The sequence below is a fragment of the Lipophrys pholis genome (assembly GCF_963383615.2).
Source record: "Lipophrys pholis genome assembly, chromosome: 1".
Taxonomy (NCBI): domain Eukaryota; kingdom Metazoa; phylum Chordata; class Actinopteri; order Blenniiformes; family Blenniidae; genus Lipophrys; species Lipophrys pholis.
The window spans coordinates 47,975,733-47,988,745 of NC_137635.1; the positions used below are offsets into that span (position 1 = coordinate 47,975,733).

The following is a 13,013-nucleotide window of genomic DNA, read 5'->3' on the forward strand; positions in this document are numbered from 1 at the left end:
GGGCTGTCCGATGGGATCAGCCGCATGGCTCAGAGCAGAGCGATCAGATTGTGGAGCAAGTACAACCCCCCCCCCCCCCCCCCTCTCTCTCTCTCTCCAGCGGTCCAACTTTAAATCATGCTGCACCTCTTAAAGTCTGATCTGTGATCACGATGGCGTGCTATGTTTACTGGGCCGAGGTACGCCTTTCACCCCAAACCTGAAATATCTGATTTCAGCTTGGAAAGGTGTGCTTGTTCAAGGGTGCCGCGGCATTACCAACATGGCGGCCCACCTCGGGCCTCACGCTGGGCCGGTGCGGCAGACAGTTAATAGAATTCTCTAAGTCCACGAATGCCGATCCCTTCGCAATGCCGAGCAAGAACAAATCAAGTCTGATTTAATTGTTGATGTAACACATTAGCTTGCGCTGAAAATCCTTGGAAAGCCAATAAAATGATGTCATTTGACGGCGTTTCAATCCCCGCGGGCCGTTATTAACTCAGATCTCGGTTGTGAGTGGATGCAGTTCATTTGAATTGCTGCGACTACTATTTGTTTCTCTCTCTTAATTAGTCAGTCTCAATGTCCTCAGCTAAGGGTAAAGACGTTCTGAAAGGGAGACCTAATGCCAAACCCAAGGCAATAAACAAATGGGTGTAATAGAAGAGGGTTTTGAAATACTAACTTTTGATGGTTCAACGCAGGAAAAGTCTCTTTTTGTTTTCTCTTTCTTGTTTCCAATCACATTTTGCCTGACATGATCTTTTCACATCTGCGAGCGTCTGACAGTTTCCCTGACTCAAATGTCAAAAGTCCCAGAGGTTCGTAAGCTTAGACTTTGTGCTGAAGGCAAAGAATAAGAAAGACAGTCCCAGGAAACTTGTTTCAGCTTTTTGACTGATTGATAAAGGATGTAAAAGTTGTTCAATATTAGCCCGTAAAGTGTGAGTTGGGAGCATTGATAGGGTGGAAGTTTTTTTTTTGGGTTTGTTTTGAGGCCTCGACAATGTTATAGAATATGCAATATGTTATATATAAACATTATTGATGGGAGTACACGGACATTTGTATGGACAGACCATCATGTCGGATTGTTATTACGGTGACTGTCAAAATAAAACTTAAAGTCCCTGAAGAATGTGGATTGGGAGTCATGACACTCTGGAGGAAAACATTGTTGTTATTGTTACTCTACTGAGCATGTGCAGAAGAACTATTTACTAAGGCCGTGGTGTGCATGACCATTAGCAGCATCTCTGCCATCTACGTGGATGTGGAGCCCAAGCGTTTCCGAAAAGTTCCGTTTTCCCCCGTTTACACAATGACGGAGTGGCAGTGTTTTCAAAAAGTTCCACCTCGAGAGTTGTTTTCTGTAACGCCGAGCCTTGTCGCCGTGTAAACGGACACCCACAATGCAACAAAAGTCAGCACTGCTTTTATTGTTTCGGCTTCAGCCCCTGCACCTTAGCACTTCTCCGTTTTATGAAACTTCCCAATTAAGAGTGGAAAAAAACAGCGCCGAGAGCTCTGGACACTTTTGGGAAAAACAAAACAAAAAACATTTTCCCTGTGGAGCACTTAAGCTCGGATCTTTGTCATTATTAGCTCGCTCCTTAAGGCCCGGAGCCTCGCTTCATAACGATGGACACCGAACGCTCGCAGCCCCGTTTTTCTCGAAGTCCCACAGATAAGTAATAGAAGGTGTAAGTCTTAAAGGGCTAAATGAAGCTGAATTGGAAGAAAGGGAAATGACTGGCTTTCTTCTCCATTAGCACTCAAATTAATCCACTCATTTATTCTCTATAAATTTATGAGGTACTGCTGCTATAATAAGAAGTTTTATGTTGAATATTTCATTACCTTAATTATTTTGGGATAGCGTTCTAGTCAGTTAAAGTCCATTTGTTACTCGCTGCTATGAATGGCTAATGAAGAGAGAGGCACCGAGATTTCTTGTAAACTGTGGTGGGTTTAGACTACTGTTCAGCTTTGCTCAATTATTTAGTTATTTATTGATCGGATTCAAAAAGACCAGACGTTCCTTCTCAAGGAGGAATCAGCCGCTGCGTGTCTTTTAATATTTCTGCGCGCAAAAGATTAAGTTTCACCTTCGGGTACCAAGAAGACTGAACAAAATGTACTTCAATTGAAAGTGCATTGAAAAGAAAGCACTTTGAAAAACACTCCTCTTTGTTTTAATCTGTCATTTCTCCAGCACTGGCTGTTATAATCATGGCACTAAATACTAATTTTGGTACAAGACATCAAATCATGTTTGGTTCCTTAAGCCGTAGAGTTATGATGTGGCCATTGTTCCCTTCGGTTTACTTGTTTTGGTCAACAAGAGGGCCCTTATTTTCCCCCGTCACTCAGGCCATTGTTGAAGAGAGCGACCCCGCGAATGCAAAATGGCACAAGTGATGGATTACTCTTTCATTTGACAGGCTTCTCATCTGTTGAAATGGTGCGTCTGTGTGTGGCGCTGCTCACACGTGCTCAGTGTCTGGACCAGGAGTTCTAAGACTCTGTTTACGCAAAATTTCAAGTGAAAATACATAGTTGTTGTTTTTGTTTTTTTTGTATGGACAGACAACAAAGTTGGATTGTTATTATGGTGACTGTCAACTGTAAAACTACCAAGTCCCAGGAGACTCTGGACTGGGAGTCGTGACACTCTGGAGGCAAACATTGTTTCCGATCGTCCATCTACTGAGCATGTGCAGAAGAACTAAGCCACGACAGTCGCGGTGTGCATGAGCAGGAGCAGCGTTTCCGCCTTCTACGTGGAGACGAAGCCCCGGCGTTTTCAGAATGTTTTGTTTTCCCAAGTCGTTTCCATGGAGACAGGGGGTTGTAGAATTCTCAAAATCTTCCCCCTTGGGAGTCGTTTTCAAAAAGTTGTGGTTTCAGTGACTCGGTGTTGTCGTGGACACAGTTTTGTGAAAACGTTGTGTAGTAGGAGTGTTAGGTCTCATGTAGCAGATTAGCTGTTTTATTGCCTTCGCTTCATAACAACTCCGCTGATGTTAGTGTTGCAAACTGCCTGACGCCTCAGTCGCTTTTTAAAATCAAACTGTAGGAAGGAAGAAAAAAAAAAAACTATTTAATGCACATTAGGGTCATGGTGCTCTTTATTATCCAGCTCAGAAGCTTTTCAGTGATATTTTTGATATCCATCGTGACAGTTAAATAAGCCATTAAACCATTTATTTACATCGCAGACGCTTTAAGCACTCGGCCCATTATCTGTTGTTCATGCAAGACGCTCACTCATAATTTGTGGTTTGTTTCCTTTTCAGTAGCAGAAGCAGCCTTTTCCAACGGGGGGGATAATTTCACGTCCCCTTCCTTTTTTACTCGAGCGGAGTGATGCACTGTGGTGCAATGCAAGCTTGGGGAGGCCCTCTAATGAGAGCCATTAACAATGTTGGAGATGATTTGTGTTTTTCAACACATCCCTTTGAGTCCGACGTGTTTTATTTATTTTTTTTGTTCTTTTTTTTCTCTCCTCCCTCTGCATGCCGATGGCAAACCATTAGGATAATAAAATGCTTTATTAGCACACCACAGGTTTGTTTAGTGGAAATACACTCAGAAGTGTAATAAGCACAACAAAGAATGTTTTTTTTTTTTTTTTTTTGTGGTTGAAGGCTGAGATGCGTGAGCATTAACATACAAAAGGCTCGGAGTTTGTTTGAAAAGCAGATGACGTCTTTGACTCTTCTCATCGCTCGCACCTTGTGCTCTGCTTTGGGCTGATATTCTTGGAGGGAAGGCAGGCGAAGTTTGTCCTGTCAGACCGAGAGCACAGCCTTCTCCGTTTGAGAAGAGCAGAGAGACGACTCTGCGGGGCGTTTATTAGGAGTCTCTCCCCTGAAAGCTTTTCAGATTTATCTGTCTCCCCACACAAGGCACTCTCTCATCATCTCAGGCACTGTGGAAACTCTCCTTTCTGCCCATTGCATGTTTGTATGTAGGTTTTTAAATTTCATCACGAAGCCGAATTTTAAGCCAAATCTCCTTTTTCTTTTTCATCTCATTTGGAATGTCTGATTCCCAAAACAACACGGCATCCCGGAGAAAAACTGGCATTTCGGAGTTGATCTCGCTGCAGTCTTCCTAGTTTTGGCTTTTAATCTCTTTAAGATTGCCTAAATGACAGGCTTCGCTTTGCAAACTGTTTTTTGCCAAAATGGGATCGCAGTTTGTCGCTGGCAATCCCGAACACGAGGTAGAAAATAAGATTTACAAACACGCAGGAGGAGACGCACGCAAAAACAGGCTGAAATATCGGCTCCTCCTCTGACAATACCCGCACTAAAACAGGATGCATTGTAGAAACAGCTTGCATCTTTGTGGATCTGTTGACTATGCCCTGTGAAATGTAACACTGCTGAACAGCTGGTCGCAGCACACTACAGCATTGCTCTTTTTTTTTCTTTCTTTTTTTTCTCCTCCAGGCCGACTCTTTCTTCACCGGAGAGTAAACTCCACTGCTTTTGCTATCACTCTCTCCACCTACGCACAAGGTGAGACATCTTATGATATCCTGGTCCTGTAACCTTTTAGTATACTTGAAGGAGTCTGATGAATGGGATTTGTGTGTGCGTGCGTGTGTGTGTGTGTGTGTGCACCACTGCTGAGATGGCTATCTCTCCCCCCCCCCCCCCCCCCCAAAAAAAATGCATCCGACTGTAATCTCAGTGGAGTGATCATTGATCAAAAAGACAAATAGTGGTGTGTAAATTAAACCCGAGGGAGTCATTTTTAGGGGAGAGAAGATGTGAATTAAGTCATGTAGACTGGAGACTTTGGAAGCGGATGACACTGAAGGTCGCCCGCTAAGACAAGTTTGGATAAATGGAGCCAACATCCATTTCATTGATTGCCAACTTACCCTTTGAAGTTGCAGAGATCCTCCGTGTCCCTCGCCGTGACCCCGTTCTGCACCCCGTCAGCCGTTGGAGAGATTTCTTGATGCCCTGTTCACGCGATGTTTCAAGTGAATACGCCGCGTTTTTGTGTGTTCGATCTCTGCTGCCACGGAAATGTCTGAAATGACGAAAACGATGTACTTTTCATGTTGGGCCACTAGTGGGTGCTGTTGTTTGTTTTTGTAATGAAACCACACACACGCGCGCACAGAGAACAATACGCTATGAATGTTGACGATGGTGTTAGTATGGACACACGACAAAGTTGGGTTGCTATTCCAGGTGATTTAACTATAACAATACCAAGTCTCAGGAGAATATGGACTGGGAGTCAGTAGAACTAATGTTCCATGGCGCACACACGCAGTAGCAGCGTTTCCGTATTCTGAGTGTTTTCAGAAAGCTGCGTTTTCCCTTGTTTCTATGGCAACGGAGTCGGAGCATTTTCGAAAACTTTTACCCGAGGAGCTGTTTTGAGAAAGTTTTGTTTTCAGCGTCTCCGAGCCTCGTTGTCACGTAAACTGACCCCAAAGGCAATGGAAGTTTAGCATTTTCATGTGACAAGACCTTGTCCGTTAAAAAAAAGTGTCGCGTTTACACCGCAGACACACTGACAACGATGTAGTTAGTGTGCCGGCCACGAGGGGGCACTGTTACTTGTCTTTGTAATGAAACCACACATACAATACTCTATAAACGTTAATAAAATGGAGAGAACCTGACCATTCATATGGACGGATGAAGAATTGGATGCTATTAGAGGTGAATCTCAACTAATATGTACCGTAACTAGAATACGGACTGGGAGTCGAGCAACTGTGGAGGCTGCTATGTTTGTTACTTGCACACGAGCAAAAGAACTATTTCCTGTGGCGGTGGCGCGCATGGAAGAATAAAAAAGAAGTGAAGAAAGTGAACGGGGCCTTATTCATGTAGACTCCAGGGTCTGAAGTGAGGTGGCCTACTAAGACCAGTTTAGATAAATCCATTTCATTGATCGCCATACGTCCATTTCATTGATTGCACACTTGCCCTTTGAAGTTCCAGCGATCCAACGAGTTCCGTGCCGTGACCCCGTTCTACGCCTTGTCACCCGTTGGAGAGATCTCCTTAGTGCTGGGGCAGCTACTGTTGCTCCGCCACGAGCGCTCTGCACAGATTAGACATGCAAGATGAAACATTATAAACAATGTGGTGTCACTGGGGCTCAATATCGCCTCTGACAAACTGCGCTGCCTCCCATATTGCATATTTCACCTCAAAGCGTCTTCAGTGCGCCACCCGTTTCTATCCCCCACCCCCCCACCCCCCTCGCCGAGTGCAGCGTGTTTCTGGAGAGGTTCGGTGAGCGCGGGGGGCCAGAGGGTAGAGAAGGGGGCACAGTGCTGCAAAGTGCCTCAATGTTGCTTCATTTCCCCGTTTTAATTGGGCTATCTAAATGCATCCCTGGTTTGTCAATACCCGCCGGGGTCCCAGATAAAAATGATTTGTCTCATGCATTCAGCGGCATGCTCGGCTGTTCCCCTCAGAGAGCTGCGGCCCCGCCGGTTGTCAGCAACACGGTGTAATGGAGGGCGCTCGTTGTTTTTGATTTTTCAAGAAGCGGCAAGGAAAGAGGTGCCGTCCTCTCTCTTATCAGCTCCACCTTCCCTCTCCTCCGTCTCACCCCCCTACCCGTTTCTATCCGTAACTAACAATTCCATATTGGCATGCGGGCACGCCCACTTCCATAGACACGACGCGTGGGGGACACATGCACAAATTCACATGCTCCCCACACACGGACGCATATCTGCACAGGCACGTACACATGCCAACACGCTCTGAAGGTCAGCACCATGAGGCCAATCTTATCAGTGTTTTTATGTGCTCTGTTTTCCACTGTCCTTGTCTTTTTTCACACCTCCCGTCGCCGTGTACCATCACCTTCCTGCTCGGAGCCGGAGCCAGTGTTATCTGCAGACAGTCCAGAGAGAGACGGAAAAGAAAATCAAGGCCAAAAGTGTGTCCTTGGTGTTTGAAGTGCTGAGCGGAACTATGATGTTCAAAAGTCCATTTTTATTCATTCCTGTGCCGCAGAGGATATATTTTCTATCATTTTAAAAGATAATCGGGTGTTCTGTGCGACGATGTGCTTTGTGCAAGTGCTGCGCTTCTTAAAATCTTAACCACAGGTTCCCCCCCAGTGTATTGCAGTTTAATTCGAGTCCACTGGGCCTGAGCATTGGGGATATTTCTTTTTATGGATTTTTTTTTTTTTTAAATGAGAAGCAGAATGGAATTAACATGAACGTATTCCAACCATAACGGTTAAATGTGTGTGCCGTTAAAACGCTCTCTCATTTTTTTATTTTATTTTTTTTTTTTTAAGCCAAGGTAGCACCGCCTGCTGTCACCAAGGGGAGCCAACTATCCGCCTCTCTCTCCCAAAACTCCCTGATAACCAAGTCACAACCGTTTTTTTTTTTTTTGGAACTGCTGCTTTAGCAAGCATCCATAGCTGTTTCCATTTGCATTCCTCACATGTAAGTGGGACAATTCAGTGGAGTGCACGCGCGTTCACTGTAGTTAAATAGTTCTTCTGCACATGCTCAGTAGATGGTCAATAACAACAATGGCAGTCTCCAGAGTGTCATCACTCCCAGTCCATAGTCTCCTGGGACTCGGTAGATTTATAGTTGACAGTCACCGTAATAACAATCCAACTTGGTCGTCTGTCCATACGGATGTCTGTTTACTCCCATTGTTAATATTTATAGTGTATTGCTCTCTTTGCGTGTGTGTGTGTGTGTGTGATTTCATGACAAAAAGAACCAAGGGCACCAACTTGTGGTCTGGCACGATAACTACACGGTTTTTCCGTCATCTCAAATGTAAACAGACATCGTTTTCAAATCTTTGTTGTGTAAATGCAAAACTCAATTGAAACAAAATGCAAAAAAAGATGCATTTAAACTTAAAACTTCACCAAGTAAACAGGGCTTGAGACCCGAGCTGAGATGTCGCTGATGCTGCCATGAAAGATATCGACCTGGAAAAGCCACGCTATCAGTGTGAAATAGAGGTTTTCTATGTCGTGATTATAGTAATTTCGGTAGGTGTTGTTTAGTTTTATGAACATATAGGCATTTTCATTACGTGTACTCTGCGCCAAAGAAAAGCTTTAAAGGTTAAATTTAAAGGTTATTATGGCACTATTTTACAAGTCCCGCTTGCTCAAGACGAATTTGGGCCTGCATGCACAGTATGTGTTCAAGGGTTCATTTGTGACGCCCCTTGGATTCGATGTTCTCCTACATGACCCACCTCTCCTATCTTTATCGCTCATCTCGTCCCAGACCCGCCAGAGTTTAAATGTCAGGCTGATAATTTGCGATTAAATCCGTGTTTGTATGATTTATGCATGCTATGCAAACCCCATTGATTGCAGCGTGGCGATAACAAACCGACGTCAGCGCTGGAGCCGGGTGGATTGTGAGACGGGCTGGGAATTTCTCTGCTAACAGGTGTTGGCCAGCTGTGCTGTTGGGCATGATGACATAGGGGCCAGTCTTAAGAGCCCATCAGCAGCAGCAGCAGCAGCACACACCGACTTTCACAGCTCAGTGTTTACGACGGCGGTCAGCATTTTTTCACTGGCGCGCGGCCAGAGTTGTGTTTATCAGTGACCCTTCTGAATAGGAGAGGAAAGCACATCTACTCGGAGCCCCTTTTTAAAGGATTTTGAAAAGATTTAGCCATATAGATTGTGCATAATATGGTTCGCGGTGGTTTCAGGCTGTTAAAGACTGCAGCGGCGTTTTTTCGTTCATTAAGTCGTTCCTCCACCTCGGAATATATTTTCTTACCTCAAGCTGAGCCTTGTTAAAATGTTTTTGGCAGCCTTGTCAGATGGTGCAGACAGTTATATTGATAAAGCCCTGGGCCAGTGTGATTCATGCCATTCTACAGCAGCCAGCTCAGTATCCAATCAGGCGATATCTGCAGCTACCACCGAGGAGTTTGTCTGCTTTGATTCACGTGCTCTTGTCCTGCAAAAAAAAAAAAAAAAAACCCCAAGAAACCCTGGAGCAAGTGTGGTAGACTTTCTAAAGTGTATAAAAAAAAGAGGCAGAAATACAGAAGCCTGACATAATCAACACGGCACTAAAATCTATTAAGTGGGTATCACTGGCAGGGCGTCTTAAATCAAGGAGCGGCCGGCTCCCTCAGATTGAAGAGGTTGTCAACCTTTTCTCAGTCTAATGAAATGAGCAGGGGGGGGGATGGGCGCTTGTCACAATGTTATAAATTCCCAGTCTGGGTAGGGGGTGTCTCTCACCCCATTCAAGCTTTTGGAGAGAGGGGGTGGGTGGGGTGGGGCCAAAAGATAATTCCTAAAACTGCCTGAGCCACAAACCCTCACCCGAGGCAACAGTTTTAATCTGGCGCGGAGGGGGTTACCGCTCAACTTCCATCTGTGTTTCGAGTTTTACGTGGCACTAAAACGAGACGACGCTCGGGATGAGGGCGGTTTTCACGTCGTGCGGCTCGACGCACCGCGATATATCACCGCGGCGTGCAATTAACTCTTCTCTCTCCCACTCGCCTTGCGAGGACCACCAGTAAAATGATTTTATTTTATTTATTTATTTTAATTTTACTTCTGCTCTTTTACTACGCCACGATTTGTTCAGCAATTTCTATGTGAGATTCATGTGACATTTGATTTTGGCACAAACTGTTTACACCCACAATTATACTTTTTTTTTTTTTTCTTTCCCTCGCTCTGCAGGAGTGTGTGGGTGTAATAATTATTCTCCAGAAGGTTCCCTCAACTCTCATAAGTTTGTAAGGCAGTGGAAGGTTTCCAAAATGTCCAGATTGAGTGTTTTTTTTTTTCTTTTCTTTTTTCTTTCTCCCTTGTTTTTACAGAAAGTGGTGATTTTAGGAAGTTTGGCTTGCATGCTTGATATCCTATTTCCTTTCAGAAAGGTTATTGCAATGCATACAAGAAGGAATATATTCCCATTTTTTAAGCCATGGAAATTGAATTACATTTTAATCAGATGACCCACATCTCATTTGTTCTAAACTAGAAAGAAAGTAAAAGATAAAACAATTCTCTCTCTCTCTCTTTCTCTCTCTCTCTCTCTCAGTGAGAAGTCGTGGCGCTCGCAGAGCTGCAGCCTCAAGTAAAAATCAGACTGTCTCCCATTGTTAGCAACAAAGAGAAATGTAGAACACATTGCAGCTCGCCATTTCCTTCAGCAAAGTTTAAGCTTGGAACAGATGCAACACCGCCGATCTGAGGGGAAACATTCATAAGTGCTTTTTTTTTTTTTTTTTAGATTACTATTTTTTTTTCCATACAGACTCGTTTTAGATACCTTCAGTAATGTTGGTTTCTTCAAGATACTGACCCGTTTATAATGGGGGGTGTCGCTATATTTAATTTGTTAATTCATCTGAAGACATTGGTCTTGGTCTGGGTTGTGTCGTGCAACGTCAGCAGTGTCGTTGATCTCTGTAATATATATATATATATATATATATATGTATATATAAATGTATGACGTAGAAGGCGTAACATCACAGGATGAGTCAAGTTTCAGTCCACACAGTATTATTGGGATAAATGAACAAACCTCTCCCCAAGGTCCCGGGGCTCTGTGATCTATTAAGGGACAGTCGTCTCGGATGGTGAATCACAGAGAGCGAGGGAATTTATTTTTTATTTTTTGTGGGTGGGGGGTGGGGGGGTAGGGGGGGTACTGGTGAGGAAGAGAATGGTTGTGCTGACATCCTCTCTCGGTGCAATCCCTTGTCCTTGTAGGACGAAAGAGAAAAACAGCACCAGAGGCTGACTTGGCTGTTCCTCTGAGCTCCGTCATAAATCCGACTGAACATTTCGGAACATCTGTTGTGGATGATTAGCTCCGTGGCTAGCAGAGTTTGACCAGAGGGAATGAGAACCAGCGTGTTTGCACGGAGTCGTGCATGTGTGTGTGCTCAACGCCTTGCAGATTGAAGAACGAGGATTTTTCCATATTTATTCTTTCTCTTCTTCTTCTTTTTTTTTTTTCCCACACAAAGACAGAATGTTTCATTTATTTATTTATTAATTTTACTCCAGTCTCCTCAAAACATGCTACTAAACATATATTAGCACAAACCCCTGGGAGCGCTTGTATGTTTCAAGGTCACTCTAAAGTTTTGGTAATAATAGTTTTTTTTTTTTTTCTTTTTTTTTTTAAAGCTGGCAGGAGTGGGGACAATTCCAGTCAGGTTTATGATTAGCCTGCGCAGGCTTACACTGGGTCACATTCCCTCCCTGAAGGTGGTCAACTGATAAGACATAATGGAGTCTGAAAAGCTGCACAAATACATAACATCACGTGGACTCATACCTCAGACTTGTTTTTTTTTTTTTTCTTCTTCTTCCTTTCCCTGCATGAAGGTATACCACAAAAGTGCCTTCCATTGGTCAGGGTTGAGAAAGGTAAGACCCAGAAGCCTCCTCCCTCTCCTCCCAGAAATCCGACACCAGTGACATCACGCGGTGGGTTTGGCTTCTGCCGGGCAGTCCCCCCCGAGCGCCAGCTCAGTGTGTGAACGAGCTCTGACTCCGAAGGATCTCTCCCCGAAGCCACGCTGCTCCAGAGCCACAGCTGGAGCCCCGATCGCCGCAGAGCCACAAGACCGTCCCTCTGCTTTAATCAAACTGTGCCAATGGAATAACCGGAGTTCTTTACAAGTTCATCGTTCAGGGATAATCTTTTTTTTTTTTTTTTTTTTTTTGGTGTGTGTGTGTGTGTGTGTGTGTGTGTGTGGGTACTGCCGGATTCTCTCTTGTAGGATTTGGATACCTTTTGCTTTCTGGAATAAGTGCCTCACAATAAAAGGGAATTTAAAGAAAAAGGGATTTCTTTACAAGTGGACCTACTTGCCATGCATGGGTAAGTGGGAATTCCGGGCCACCAAAGTCTTGTAACTTGTGAAGCGATCTGAAGGTGAAAGGGAAACAAGTCAGCCACAGGTGCATTTTTTTTTAAAAACTTTTCTGACTGAACTCGCTCACACGTTCTGAACGTTGTTGTTTTTTTGTTTGTTTTGTTGATACACCCCCATTCCAGTACATGTTCTTTTGTCCCGTCTCGGGATATCTGTTTGACAACTTGCCTCTTGTCATAAAAAAGTAGCAAAATAAGTTGATGTGTTACACTTCAGTAGTCAGGTATTTTCTTACTACTCTTTTGTCCGCCGTAGTTTTGTCCTTGCTCACTCTTGCTTGTTAAGCCAAAACAATAGTTTAACCTCGTCTTGGCTTAGCTCTATTGGCCAGCTCTCTGGCAAATTGCCCCGTCTGGTGCAAGCCCTCCCCTACGTATTCAGAGGACTTTGAATAGAAGGGCCATAGAATGTCCCCTAGCTACCGCTGCTAAGGTGAGGCACCCTGTCGCTCCGCGGCATTGGGCCTACACTGAGGCCAAACAACCTGTTTTTCCAGTTGTCTTTATCTCCCCTGGCAATCTCGGGGGGTAAAGTTTCAGCGACAAGAATTCCAGTTAGAAGGAGACACTGGGAGGCTTTGAAATCCCATATAATTGTAGGGGAGACCTTTTAGGAGAGTTGTGAAGTTTTTTAAAGTGCTTGGGCCCTGGCTTCAGTGTTGTGTATCCTATGATACACGTTCTGTGTTTTTAAGGTGTGTTTTGGATTTGCGAGTGTTTGTTGAGGGGGTTGGGGGGGGGGGGGGGGGGGTCTAAAGCTTGTGCCTTGTTTTGAACAAAGAAAACCAGCTCTCCATTTGGCCTTTCAGCTTTAATTATGAAATAAATCTGTCATTTTTTGTTTTACAGAAACATAAAAGTTTGATTTACTGGCATGAGAAGCTTTTGGCCTGAGTTTCTCTCCTTGGTCACATTAAATGTGCCAATTGTTGCATAGTTTGTTGCTCAATAGAAAGAGTTGATGTCAGTGGGAAAATATTCTTTTTGTATCTTGCCCTTTTCCACCAAATCTCTCCCAAAGCTTATTGTGAAAAACAAGTGTTCTTTGGGACCTTTAAATGGCTTAACCTCTTTAAAGGTTGGTCTCAAAGTCCGGCAAACTAAA

General features: G+C 44.1%; 1 protein-coding gene across 1 annotated transcript in view; it reads left to right on the plus strand.

Annotated features, from left to right (window-relative positions):
• Positions 1-11,501: 11,501 nt before the first annotated feature.
• The window catches only part of ptprfb (protein tyrosine phosphatase receptor type Fb), a 140,501-nt gene continuing 138,989 nt past the window's right edge, over positions 11,502-13,013 (plus strand). Inside the window, exon 1 of the mRNA XM_080474595.1 lies at positions 11,502-11,854. The gene's annotated coding sequence lies outside the window, so the exon portion shown is untranslated. The remainder of the gene's footprint in view (positions 11,855-13,013) is intronic.